The following is a 15,206-nucleotide window of genomic DNA, read 5'->3' on the forward strand; positions in this document are numbered from 1 at the left end:
CAGAGCGCATACAGGAGTAATGAACAGGGATCTGGAATACATTTAGATACTGTTGGTGTCTTGCACTAAAGCAAAAAGGATAACCACCATCAGATCCGCTGTTGCCAATCCAACCAGGTAACGGGTGATCCATTTGGAGAGTCTGCATTTTCCCCGAGATAGGATCGCAATCGCCGGTAAACTAACTACAAGAAATCTGTAAAAAATAAATATGGAATTATTGTTGGCTGCAAATCTCTGAATGTCTACTATTCTTCCGATGATAAGCAGTATATATATATTTTTTTCGAATTAAAAAGCAAAAATTCAATGTATGCGGACTGCGGACTATTTCAGCTGCTGAAATGGGACATTTTCTAATCAATTTCGATTCTAACATGAACAATCATCCTGAACAATCAACATGGACAATCAACTTCAACTGATTTATTTTGTAACATCGACGAAGCACATTCACATCTGACATTGAAGGCGGGACATTAGCTCGGCAGGTGAAATGGAGTACACTTTATTGAAGGGGGAAATAGGATATGTTTTTCTTTCGATCGTTCTGGTCATTTGGAAACATTTGAAAGACGATAACGTAACAGCTGATACCTGTATCACAATAAAACACGCTGTACGAATGTTCTTCTTAGTATATAAGAGATCGAGAGCAATATTCCAGGGACGCTTGATAATAAAAAGTTACGAGCCCACCCGATATTAGCTGCGGTTTGTGGACCGATTACTAAACGTCCGTTTCCAGCACACACACATGGGCCGGTCGGTATGAGGAAATGAACTACTCCTGGTGAAAGACTTGACCACTTTATCCGATACCCGTGTCTTGCGGTGCAGTCTATTTAATTTTAAAGACATTAACCAGAGCCGCCACAGTTCGACCACCATTTCATCATCAATATTCGGATTGAACAGAGGTAGAATTTAAAATATGGATATATCAAGTTCCAGACTTGTCTATTCTTTACCACGAAGTCAGAATTAAATACTGTAAAATGCAAAGCATTAATTCCGGACTGAAATTGTGTGCTGAAAATCTAAAGCTGCTGATTTGAATCCAACAGCGTTTTAGCAGAGAGAGGATGGTTGATTTGTTGACTTTGACTAGTGTGCCGCTGGGATTGGGGTCAGTCCAGGTGTTATTTATCATCTTAAACAATGATTTGGTTGTTAATGTTAACAAGTGGATCCGAAAAAATGCGGACGGTCCCAAAATTGGGGGCGTGCAGTACAGGTTAGGCAAGCGTGAGCATGATCTTAACTGTCTGGGAAACGGTTTGAGAATTGGCAGGTGGAATTGAACAAGGGCAAAAGTGATGTGGTCTGCGTTTGGAGAAAAGCATGCAGCAGGGAAATTCACAGATTATCGGGCAATATATCAAAGAGAGACCGAAACATCTGCGGAACAGAAGCGCATGGAACCTCGTCTGTTGTTGTTGGTTTTGCACTCTGATCGGGGTGAGCCGATGGTGAAGGAGAGATATTAACTCATTTTATCACTACATTGGGTCGTGTTTATATTTCGAGGCACGGGCACATTATTATTTTCGTATATCTAAATGAAGTTCAACGATATTTGCTTGTCCTCTTACACACTTCTGTTTAGCCATTCACACGAAAATAAATCCAAATATTCTCCCGTGGTTTGCCAGATAAAGAACCTCAATTTCGAACATAGTAGTTTCAGATAATGGAAACCACCGGGGAACATGAAAATGGTGAGCTTTCATCACCTTTACAGAACCGATATGATATTCGCTGATGTCTCATACCAGGAAAAAAGGAGTGATTATGATTGTTAAAATGCCATGTGTACACGTAAACCAACGTTCAACATACATAACTATTGAACGAAAAAGTGCTGAATGCTGCAAAAAATGTGTATGTATTTTATTTTTAATCGGACAGTGTGATCACAACAAGGGAGAATTATTGGACATCACTAATCAGATTAATTACAGTCAAGATGAGGTGCAGTTAAGGCGTTATATTTCGGCACTTGCAGAAGCACGTTCAGTTATATGTTTGTGCAAAATAAAATATACAGATTTTGTTTCCAAAAGAGATTTTGAACTAATTTGTAAATATTGCTCGAATGAGACAAAACTTTGTAAGGGAGAGTATAAAGAGATCTCTGCATGTGAAACACAGCCGAAGGTTTGTCCGCAAACTACATTAGGCACACTCACGGTCATCGGTTTGTGCTACTGGAGATTGGATTGGACGACAGCAGACGAACTGACTGTAATACTGAAACGTCAGAACGATTATACGCTTCGTTCATAGTTCATAGAAGCACTTCCGTTCTATTTGCAGAATGGTCGGCGCTTTACTAACTTGTCACTAACTACGCTGATGTTTTCATTACTTCCCTTGAGCCATCACTGAGCTGAAATGATAAATCACCGCTGGCCGGACGGACAGCAGCATAACTAATCCCACTGACCATCGTTAACCCTACTGATAATGCTGTCGCTTCAGCAGCCTCAAATGATGAAACTGATGACGTCCCGTCGTAATCTCGTTATTCACTGAAATACATTCCTAAGACAACCATATTTTGAAATTCTCATCTATGTATACAATTCATCTGTAGACAGTCAGACAAGTTCCCGAGTCCTGTGTAGTTTGGTGGGCGCCGAAGATGTTTCGAATGGTGGCAGCAGGTGCAGTTGGCAGTCTGACTGGCCCTCCGTGCCCTCCTCCGGGCGGTGGAGCACCAGGGCCTTGACCGACGGGTCTTCAACCGTAAACACCTTCGCAAAGGATGCCGGGGATCGGCAACCATGAAGATCACAAAAGTTCATATACCGTTGCAGAGGAGGTGTGTAAATTTCTAGGGTGGGAGTCGGCAAGGCAGCGCAAAATCTTGTTCACGTGCTGAGTTGTTCATGCTGACGGACCGTTGTTCTGTAGATTATAACTATAACAAAACGAGAAACTGTCTCAGGCGAAGGGGGTCTCTTTCATGAAGGCTTGAAAAACAACTGGACTGTTGGAAATTCGAAAAGTCACCTCCAGGCATTGGTAGTGACCAGCAGCGTTTTGGTCGTATTCTTCCCCTCGTCACCTGTCGGATGCAGATACTTTGTGCACTCTCCGTATATGCATTCCTGTGAAGGGTGGACCATGTTGAGTGTTTTACCGTCGCTCCGGCGCCGGCTGGGGACTGGGATGGGCGGGTAAAGCTGTGCAGTATCGCGTTGACTGAGCAGTCATTCATGGCTTGGTCTGATGTGGGGTGAGATCGCGCAGACGGACCTGGAGCGAGGTAAGGCCCGTAAGTACGTGGATCGCGCTGCTCATTGTCAGAGCTGTTGGATTTCGGTTTGCTGAAGCTGTTGGCTAAGTCGTGGTCTTCCTCTGGACTTAGCTCGAGGGTTTCATTCGTCTCCAAGGTTTTAGCGGATTAAGTCTGCTGATCCGGCAAGTCGGTCAACAACTCAGCAATGAGACTGATAACCAGGTGAAGTGAGAGACGTGGCTGGAGAGTCAGGGGCAACCCAAGGTCAGAGGGGTGTTGCGTGAACCTATAAGATGCAAAAGAATGGATTCGCGGTACTCTATGATGCACAGGTCGCATGTGTGTCCTGACTGAACCATACTCAGAGAGAAATCTGGCAGAGGCCGTGATGAGGAAGGGTGAGAGAGAGGCTCGGTAGGGAGCACAAACTGCACATCCGGAGAACACACAGACAAGCTGCTGCTGCGTTGGAATTCACCAGAGCTGCTCAGAATAGTCGTCGCGATTTACGATCTGACGAGGGCAGATCGGTGGGCGTGTTCGGTACATGTGGAGGCCTTTCATATGGCACGCTGTACTGAACAGTTAACTGGCATAAAATATAGGGAGAATTGCCTGAATGGATGTATAATTCGCCTCAAAGAACAAAGCAGAGTGTGATTGTGAAGGAATGTTTTTTTTCGGACTAGAGATCCTGATTGATGATATGCCTTAAGTGTTTATACTGGGTTTATAGTTTTCTGTCTTCTAAATCAGTGGAGGGAAGAACTAATACAAGACGTGGTTGCACAAGTTACCAGTATAGCTGTTACCGATATAGGCGATAATGTGGGCAGTGAAGAGGGTTAGCTAATTCCACTGAAACTTTGATTGGATGAGTAAGTGGGCCGAGGTGTGTGAAATTGGGATTAATTCGAATGAGGTGGAGATTCTGCAGCTGGGAAACTGAATGTAAAATTTTCTATGAACGGTTTGGCCCTGGCGATTGCAGTAGAAGAGAGGAAGTGAAAGTCTATAGTTTCCTAAAAGCGGCAGTGCAACATCAATAGAGGCTGCACATGGACTGGTGCGTTCAGTTATAGCCGGCCAGCTATAGAACACAAAGTATTACACTGAATATGGAGCGGGGGTGATATATTAATATGTTACTAGGAGAAAAGTAATTCCAATGTGAGAGAAGTTGGACAGCAAGAATATTATTGTTTGGGTGAATTCATTATTGTCAATATTGTCATTATTGATTCAATATTGACCATTCATTATTATTTGAATGAAGGGTCAACATATGGATGTCTAAGATAATGAGGAGTATCGACAGGATGAATGCACTCAGTCGTTTTCCCAGATGTGTATAAAATACAATAAAAATGATACCCGTAAGGAATGGACAATCAGGAAAGGTGCAGTCATCTCCAATAACATAATTTAAAAGCATTTGAAGAGATGCATTCTATGTGAAGCGTTTGAAGATTATGCACCGTACGTGGAGTGTAAGCGGACGGTAAGGGCAACGGGATCAGCAGGAATGTGAATTCAATGGGGTGTGAGGAGAGAGTGTCAAATTGAAATAAATCCTTTTTCTCCATCGACAGTTTATTTGTGTTTATACCCATTTACCGATTCGATAGGTACAGGTAACACCAGCGGTTTACATGTGTCCCCGTCAACATAACGCCTTCCAAGTGAGCAGCCACTGTCCGCAGCAAAGGCTGACAGGGCAAATAAGTTAGATATGGCCATAGAACGATAGCAGATATATGGTCTTTTGACCGTGATGTAGAAGACAGCAAACAATAAAACCAGCCCAATGACAGAAACATATCCTTAGTCATGGACCTATAATCCGTAGAATCAAAATGCCACTGTCGCATTCTGCTTTCTACCATGAAGTCCATTATAGATACAATTAGCCAATTATCCAGACAGTGCATGCGACCCAAACACTCAGAGAAGCCGGCCATATGAAAGACCTCCAAATGATTTCGGCACGCCTGCCGCTCTGCTCTCGTCGAACCGTAGACGGCGATGACTATTCTTTGTAAGGTTTGGCAAATTCAAAGACAGCAGCAACTTGGCTGTGTGGGCTCAATGTGTGCAGCTTAGCTCACCACCGAGCTTGTCTGACACCTCTCAACGTCAAGGCATTTGCCGAACGTCCCTGCAGGTGCGGGTTGGTCAGGGCGCGCATAAGGCCTGTGCTCATGAGGATCGCAGACCCCCACCCTCCATCTTATTCCTTCCGATTGACTCGCCCAGCACTGCGCTGATCTTGGCTTCACTGTCACCACTCAACGTCAAGGCATTTGCCGAACGTCCCTGCAGGTGCGGGTTGGTCAGGGCGCGCATAAGGCCTGTGCTCATGAGCATCGCAGACCCCCACCCTCCAATTTATTCCTTCAGATTGACTCGCCCAGCACTGCGCTGATCTTGGCTTCACTGTCACCACTCAACGTCAAGGCATTTGCCGAACGTCCCTGCAGGTGCGGGTTGGTCAGGGCGCGCATAAGGCCTGTGCGCATGAGGATCGCAGACCCCCACACTCCATCATATTCCTTCCAATTGACTCGCCCATCACTGCGCTGATCTTGGCTTGTCCCTGGCCTTCAACCCATGACGCTCCCTTCGGCTGCTCATCCGCTTCGCCGCTGAGTTGTTCACGCACTTGCGGGACTCAGGCCAGCAACTTCAGTAAATTACATTCATTAAAACTCTGGAGTCGAATGAAGCACTAGTCATGACACTAAGAATAAGGCATTGTCAAATACAGATAAATCCTGAGCAATTACTTGTTGGTCAAGTGTAGGAGTATATCTTCGAGCTGAGACTGTAAAACAACATCCCGAGTACATCGCGTCAACGTCTTAGTTTTGCTGGAGGGAGCCACATGAGTGCTTCCGTGCCTCCGGGTAAAGGAAAGAGTATTTACACTGAGAAATGACATTACATTTCTTTCCTTAATTGACAGAAGGTGCACGTTCAACGCGAGGTACCTTTTGTGTGGTGGGTCTATTATTTCATCGGATCTGAAAGATAATAAGTAAAGAGGTGCACCGGTGAGACGGGGCTCAATGAAAGTCAGAGCGGTAAGGGATGGTGTTCTTTTTCAATGTTCAATGATGATCAGAAAGGTGCCTGAAATATCAGATACCGCTCTAATGTCAGCGTTAATGATAGTGAAGATTTCTGTTTGTCAAAATAATAATATTGAAATATATATATATCTTGTTCACCAGATTTCGCACCAATTGCGGCGAGAAAGCAGCTGATTTTCCGAAGATGATCCCGTCCTATTATATTTGATGCCATTTGCAAGAAACGTGGCACCACACAGCTCCATGGCGCAAAATCTCCAATATCACAGAGCAGACTGCTCTTGCTGCGTGCAGAAACGAATAAAATAACACCTTTACAATAAATCCGCCCAGGGTTTGACGGCCATTCAGTAAAGCTTCATTACTAAATGATCTGCTGTCGGTATCAGAGATAAGGACACTCCTTCTTCACAGATCGGGCGGTTGGACACGCGGTGTGCACAGACTGATGGTGCTGCACCGCCCTCCTCTCCCTATATTATTTAACCATTTTGCATGCATAAACTGTACCCAAATCTACTATTTAATATCGGCAGTAATATCTCGGAGTTAATAATCGTTAATGCTGGTGTCCCTTAATGATCCCTAATACTTGGAAATAATTATCATTAATGCTGATAAAGCTGTGTTATCTGCCTCTTAATTACCGCCCCGCCCCCGTGCACTCACAATTGTGGGAGTGAGTACCTACAGGTTCTCAAGATTGGGGCTTAGCGAAGCGCATGGACCATTGTAGCCCCTGAGCAGTGAGTTTATGGTCTCAATGTTCGTTGTTGCTGGAACAACCTCTCTTATCCTCGCTGGGAGAGAGAGGGTGAGGGTCTGATATACCGAAGTTCTCGTCTGTGCGCTCTGAATCTGGATTCTGGGCGTTTTGTGGTTTTGCTGCTGATTACATGGTGGGGAGATGTACCTGGTGCAGAGGCCGTCGGAACAGGTGAACCTGCTAGCGCGGGAGTCGATTGGAGCTGGTGGAGATGCATCTGCTGCTGCCGGTTCGAAGGCAGGGGAAGGGGTGGCTTCGGGATTTACCTGTTTTGTATCATTTATTCTATGGGAGTTCTTGTTTCGTTGCTGTATACTTTGCAACTTTGAACTAATTGCCCTGTCCTCTTCCGTTATGTGAACGCACTGTAGCAGGTACGGCTACTTCAGAAGCCAAGGAAAATTCTGGGGACCAATGATTGTTTTCTTACGAAAACACTGCTAAATGTGATTTGTGCGCATACACAACAATTTGGACTACTATTGCTCTACCCAAAACAGCAAGAAATTACAGAGAGCTGTAAATATATGTCACGAAAAACAGCCTCCCTTCCATTTACAGAAGAGTTTATTTTTTTTTTCTTTTAACAATCTGAAGTTCGTGCATGCCATAGGGCTACCCGGCTCATCAGGCCGTGCGCCCAACAAGCCACCATCTTAACCATAGCCTCATCACCAGCCATTTTTAAATGATCAATTATCCTCGTGTCGCGATAGCAGTTACACTATCGCAGCACTCCTTTTACCCTGACTCTGCGTGCTCTTCCCATTATTCATGAAAAAAGAAACAGCTGTCCCTCTGGCCTTGGTAATTCTCTCTTCACACTCATTGCCACCAGGAACACCGCCACCTTTCATCAGGCTTGAAACTGTTCAAATCGTGCACGAAATCCCTTTCGCTATTGGACTCTCGGTTGGACTCGTGCGATAGAAATAAATTCTTCATCTATCAATCTACCCCAACTACTTCACTTAATCTGCTTCACTGACCGGCTTTTGCAATATCTCACTACATATGACAATAGAATCCCACTCTGCTTCTAGAAATGAAAACTGATGTCAGAGAGTTTTCAATTACTGATGCTCTAGTGTTCCTAGTAACTGTCATTCCAGCTCATACGTGGGGACACAATAACACACAGACACAAACGCACGCACGCTGACCAGGGTGGTGGGGATTTCGGATTTTCTCAAAGTTGCTGCATGTTTTGGATTTTCCGGCTGAGCTGAGAAGTCGACCATGAAGAGAGAGATGTGTGTGTGTGTGTGTGTGATGTCTCTGTATTAATGGTCGACTGCTCAGCTTGCCGGACAATCCAAAAGATGCAGCAACTTTGAAAAAAAATCATAAATCCCCGCCATTTTCAAATACTTGGGAAAAACAAATGATCTCAATCCCCGTTCCACTTCATGGATTCATTTTAAGACACGTATGCCAATGATTTATTAGACAACAAACGCACTGAATACAGAATAATAAAACAAAGCAGGAGGTGTCATAGTTGAATTCGCGTAGTGTTATCAGAAACAGATTATTTTGCAGTGCATTGAGAGTTTGGCAGGAATATTAATGCGGGCATCACAGATTCGTGACTGAAAGAAGATTATGGTTGGGGGCATAATATTTGTTAGATCCCTACGGGTTTCAATTACTGTGTGTCACTTTATGCCGCCTGGATGACTAGCTGCGAGGGAACTTTCAGAGTTAAACAGAGGGAGAAGGAATGAGAGACTTGGAACTGTGAGCAAGAACTTACGAGTGTCAGACATCGAAGCAGGGGCAAGGAGCCGTTGCTGAATTAACATCTGCTGCTTTTCCATACCTATTTTTTTTTTTGGATTGACAAATTCAACTATTTTGGAAAACTTTGATGAGAAGTAGATGTAGATGTCAGTGATACTAAACCCATAAAATAGCATTAATATCGCATGAATATTGAGGAATGAAAAATTGCTGGACAAGAAATTGAGTATGTTGAAATTGAGAAATTGAGTAGAAAATGCTATTATTAAGCATGCTACTTCAGATTGGAGCCATCTTATGTCATGATACCTAAACCAGATGGTAGTATCAGGTTTTGCCCTGACTACGGAAGATTAATGCTGCAACAAAAACAGGTTCTTAACCAATCCCCAGAGTGGACGGTTGTATAAATAAAGTTGGAAAAGCTAAATTTCTTACAAAAACTGATTTGTCTACAACGTATTGGTGTGTTCCATTAACGGATAGGCTAGAGAAATCTCTGCATTTGTAACACTTTTTTTTGTGTTGTATAAATACAATGTTCTGCCATTTGGAATGAAAAATTTTCTCCGAACATTTCAGAGGATGATTAATTCTGTAATTCAAGGTTTAGAACACATAGATGTCTATATTGCTGATTTGGTCACGGGGAATGATACTTGGGAAACCCATATCTCTGTAGTGGAAAAGCGGTTTGAAAGGCCATCCAAGGCCAACCTGACAGTAAATTTAGATAAGAGTCAATTTTGCCATGCCACTGTGACCTATCTTGGTTATGTTGTAGGTCAAGGCAGATTGGCTATTGTTCAGGTAAAAGTCCAGCCAATTTCTGATGTTCCTATTCCAACCGGTAAAACGAAACTTGGAAGATTCTTGTGAATGTTCTGATATTATCGCAAGTCCTGTAAGGACCTTGCTGATGTTGCGCTCCCATTGACTAACCTCCTGAAGAAGGGTGAAAAATTTGTTTGGACAGAGCCTTGTCAGGAATTATTGATAAATTGAAAGCCATCTTATGTCACCAACCTGTGCTCAGGTCACCGAACTTTGTACAGTCATTTTTCCATGGTCGTGGATGCTGGTGATGAAGCTGCAGGAGCAGTGTTGTTACAAAGGGGTGATTGTGATGATACTGACCATCCTGTGGCTTACTTTTCAAAGGAATTCAATGAGCGCTAGAGAAGTTATTCCACCACAGAGAAATAATTATTATCACTTATTATAGCTTTGTGGCATTCCGATGTTTATGATTGCAAAGCTCAGAAACCACGTGGTTTATGCAGATCATAATGCGCTTGTGTTATTGAGTAGGCTGATAACCAAAAATAGGTTATTAATTTTAAGTGTTCTTTTGCAGGGGTATGATTTCATGATAGCTCACATGAGTAAGGTTAATAGAATTGCCGATTGTCTTTCTAGATGCTAAGCCTTCAATGTAGTTTTTTATATCTCAGTGGGGTGGAATTTACTATTTGTATACGTCCCTGCGAGATGTTGTATTAGTCTGTAATATGTTACATGTATTGTTTCACATTGTAGATTGCAGTTGAATTTTTTCTCTTACAGAGCAAAATTTTCCTTTTTTGAAGGGAAGTCTTATGTCAATACGGGTTTCAATTACCCTGCGTGAATATTGCACTTCTGGAGATCAGATAAATTTCAATGGAGACTCAAAGCGGTGAAACACTTTGATTCAGCAGCAGATATTCCGGTAGGGAGGATGGGGAGACTGAAAGGAAACAACGTTTACAGAGCTAAAATAGACCTTTGACATAATTCATTTTGAGCAAAGATTAAACAGTGTGCCGATCAGATCAATGGCCATTTCACCAGCAAAGTTCCACGAGACACAGTGAGCAACATCAACAATTCAGCATTGTAGAATTTAAAGCGCTGAAGATTTCATATCTGGTGCGTGTGACAGCAGCAATAGTTTCAAATTCGCGTTACACATTAGAATGAAAGTAATGATGGATGATTAATCTTTAGAGGGAGACTCACCGGGAAAAGCAACCATAGCGAAGACGGTGTAGAAAATCACCAGAATGACTGTTATTGCGTACACGATTTGGTGTTCTAAGGTAATCCACTCATAATTAGCAAAGAGAAAATGAGCAGCCCAGAAGACTTTCTGGTGAATTCCCGTTACGTACCGCGGTGTTATCTGCCGACTCTGATCCAATCCAGAAACAGCAAATCTTCTTTCCCCAAAATCTGACTTCTCTATCCCGCTTTGTGGACCCGCCAATCACTGTCAGTGCTGGGGTGGAGTCTCACGCTCATATTGGGAGAATTCAGTGAGTTGGACGTTATTAATAGGACGGAGAAACTCTATTGTGACGCTGAAACCTTCTGGGGAAATCACGTTATATCTATTTTATCAAATATCAGATACAGTTAACCCTTCCTGCATCGCCGCCAAAAGGATTGAGTGGGGATGTGCTGCTAAATAATTTCGTACATGAAAATTGTATAAATTCATAAGTTGTTTAGAAACAATTCGGCAGGTTTAGCAAAATTAAGCAGATTAACAGGATGAGGACACTTCATCGGGACCGCCCGTGATTTTTTCTCAACAATTTTTACCCTGCTCAAGCATATTCTAAATCAGGGGTGGGCAAACTTTTTGACTTGTGGGCCACAAAGGGTTCCAAAATTTGACACGGGGCCGGACCAGGAGCAGATGGACGGAGTGTTTTGGTAATGCACCTGATAAGAGAAATTAAAATATCATGGGATATGTAGAAAACATGTGCTTTAATTTCAATTGAAAATGAACAAATGCATTACAACAAAATATCTGTCTTTGAATTCCCATGGTACTTAGCTATTTATTGAAATGTCTTTTAAAACACTGAAAATTAAATGAATAAAATACAGCTTTTTTAATAGTAACATTATTTTAAAGCACTGAAAATTCTGTTATCATTCAAGATATTATCATCATCACTCTCCTACTGCCTGTCTTTATTTCAAAAACGGTAGGAGATGCAGGTCTACTTGTCCTGCTCCTTCTTATTCAATTGTCCCCTGTGCCAAAACTCAACAACGACCAGCACAAGGACAGAACAGTGACAGCGCGCCAGTATGCGGAGCGCGTTATTTGATCTGGAGCGCATTTTTTATTTTTTAGAACGTAGTGCACCTGCGCACTACTCATGTCCATCACTTAACAGAAATGACATGTAACTGTAAGGCTTATTGAAAAAAAATTTTCAAATGCATTTTGTACATAACACAACGAAGAAACTTATTTTTAATTTCAGTGGGAACAGTGTTGTTGGTCTCCCTTTTTAGCCAGCGCATCAAAGTCTGAATTTAGTTTTGTTGTGGCGATTCTCAGGATGGATCTGAGGTGTTGGTCAGTTAACGTGGATCTGTGGCTGGCTTTGTTGATGTTCATGACGCTGAACGCCTGTTCACACAAATAGGTCGAGCCGAACAAATAGTAAAGTGCAAATGCGGAGTAATACGCTGCACCTCAACAAAGATCAATGTGTAGCGGTGTGCTACATGCAGCGCTAAAATTACGACACGGAGTTGGCAACTCCAGTCGAAGAAAAAAACTTTATTCGAAATCCCCAGCCTCACATTTAAGCCTCCCTCAACCTGCCACCCGTGGCGCAGAGGCTCCAAAGCTCTGTGCTCGCAAATCCCCGCAGGCTATCTCCTTTAGCCGGAACGCTGGCTAATTGTGAGCCGGTTCGGATGTGCCAGCAAATGGGTCGCCACAAATGTATATAGAGTGCGTCATCTATTGGGAAAACGCCAGAACTGCGGGGGAAAAACGTTAACAAGGTTTATTAATATAATTTCATCAAGTTCTGCGGACCGGATTAAAAAAGATTAACGGGCCGCATATGGCCCCCCGGCCGTAGTTTGCCCATGCCTGTTCTAAATTGTATCCATCAACCTACTTCGACCACTTGGTCGTTGCATATCCATAACTAAAACAGTTACCGATCGTTCTCTAGTAAATACCTGCTTTCACTCTGTCCATTACTGCATGATTTATGAGGATCTGCTAAGTGATGATTCCGAAGAGGAAAAACATTTATCTGATGGACCAGGAGCGGCAAAAATACTGCCGTCCTGGTCCATGTGCTGAGGGGTCTGTCAGTAACAAAACCCTGAGACATTTCTCTCCGATTCGACTGACCGCTGGATTTATATTTTATTACAAGCGATTCTGAATAAATGCACGGTTTTACTGTTTTGCCTTTGGTTAAACACTCCCTCTTTGCATCTTGTCGGATGGTTCGCCTTTAGGTGTATTTCACGACAGAGTGTGTTCAAAGAAATGTCGAGAATGATATTTCAACCATTGAGTAGATTTACATGGAAAGGGTAAGAAAATCAAAATTTTGTCTCCTTCGAAACAAATCTAGAAATGAGCAAAGTTTCAGTTAACAACTTATATTATCTTCACTCCTGCATCCGTCCTTTTACAGAAAGTCACCTTTATTGCTGTTTATTTCTACTAATCTGTGGTATGCAGTTGCATACATTGACCTTCACTTTACATCTTGTATGTGTTCAGCATCATCGAATAGATTATATTTTGCTAGAAGACGTTTATCATCATTTCAAGATTGATTAGGCATCAAACTGCAATGCAATGCAATTGGTTTGTTGTATTAGGTGTTACTTTGTCATAGTGGTCAACAGTAGTATTGCCATCTCCAGTAAAAGATGGTTCTGGAAAAAAGATAAGATAACATCGGAGGTGTCACTAAAATATCTATAAAAGCGCAGACTATTCTGTTTATTGAACTGAAGTATGTCCCTTTCACAATAAGCCTGTGCCTCATCCCTCCCGATCCGTATTGCTCGTTTTTATCTGGTCCCTTGGAAATATTCATGTTTCTCTACCAACGCCTGTAATTGTCTTTTTCACAACATTTAAAATGACATAGCTTATTTTCATATTCCAAAAACAAAGGTGTGCCCGGTAAGCATTCAACCGTTGAACTCCAACAATTTAACTGCAGCTCTTCTGCACTGTAATTAATCTTACATGTATCCTGCATTAATTTTCTCTTGCTGTCCTCGTTAAAACAGAAGCGGCCACATATTTTCTCAGCATTCAGCAAAATGAATTTCAAAATGCGAGAACGTTACTAAGCCGAATATGGGTTATTTTAAATGTATATTAAAAATGTTAGTCATGAGGCATCAGAAAATGGCAGTTGTGTGATGCTGTAGATCCTGTGCATCAGAAAGTAATGAAGTAACGATAGTATAACTCTACCCAATTCCCAACATTATTTTCAGCTCTGATTGCAATAAGACCATAAGACATAGGAGCAGAATTGGGCTATTTAACCCATGAAGTCTGGTCCAACTTTCTATCATGGCTGATTTTTTTATTCATCTCCACCCCATTATCATGCTTTCACGCCTTAACATTTGACCAGCGTCCATCCGGCCGCGATTAATCAGAATCCATCACCACTTATTGAAATACAATCAATGGTTTAGCCTTCACAGCCGTCCTTGGCTATGAATATGGATTGCATGGATTCACTATGGCAGGGTTGATGAAATAGCTCCTCAGCTTTCATCTAAATGGAACCATCCTCTCCACAGCAATTCACTGTAGGAATTACCGCATTCAATAGATCTCAATGAGATTCTTCCACACCGCACCCTCCCTCCCCACCATATTCTATTGAACTGCAGCAAGTACAGGCCCAGAGCCATCAAATGCTCCTCATACGTTACAACTCTAATTCCAGGAATCTTTATCGCAAACCTGCTCTGGATGCTCTCCAAAATCAACACGTCTTTACTTCGATTCGTTCGTCCTTTATGTGCCATGTAAAATGACATGCATGATCAATGTCTTTCCATCAGCTTGACATTTCCCGGTAATTTCCTATACAGACAGTGTCTTCACAAGTCGGATTATTATCATTATTCTTTGGAGATTTTCTTCCTGGCATCAGTTGTCGCATAACCAGGACTTGTGATATGCACGTACAACCATCCTCCAACTGGTCCCAGGGCTTCTTGTGCACCTGGCTGTGGGGAAAATAGTTGCTACACCATGTCCTAAGGTGAGCGGTAGCCTTACAGATGGAAGGGACATCTTATATCACATTTGGCAGAGACGTCAGAAATTCTCTTAAATAAGTTTCCGGAAACCGCTCATAACATACCAAATGCGGTCTGACCGATGTCTCAGAAGCATCAGCATTGCATCCTTGCTCTAATATTCTGTTCTTCTCGAACAGAATGCTGATTTACACTTGCCTTCATTAGCTGCGGCTAAACGTTGTTTCCTTTCAGTCTCCCCATCCTCCCTACAGGAATACTTGCTACTGAATGAAGGTGTTTCACCGCGTTGTGTCTCCAT

The 15,206-nt window shown here is 42.6% G+C and overlaps 1 protein-coding gene across 3 annotated transcripts in view; it reads right to left on the minus strand.

Moving 5' to 3' along the window:
* The window catches only part of LOC132407299 (zinc finger protein 271-like), a 109,076-nt gene that overhangs the window by 24,700 nt on the left and 69,170 nt on the right, over positions 1-15,206 (minus strand). For 2 of the 3 annotated variants that reach the window (XR_009516440.1, XR_009516438.1), the window contains exon 6: positions 11,665-13,546. The exons of the other annotated variant lie outside the window; for it this stretch is intronic. The gene's annotated coding sequence lies outside the window, so the exon portion shown is untranslated. Of the gene's footprint in view, positions 1-11,664; positions 13,547-15,206 lie in introns of those variants that run through there. 3 annotated transcript variants of the gene reach the window in all.

The sequence above is a fragment of the Hypanus sabinus genome, chromosome 18 (genome assembly GCF_030144855.1).
Source record: "Hypanus sabinus isolate sHypSab1 chromosome 18, sHypSab1.hap1, whole genome shotgun sequence".
NCBI lineage: Eukaryota > Metazoa > Chordata > Chondrichthyes > Myliobatiformes > Dasyatidae > Hypanus > Hypanus sabinus.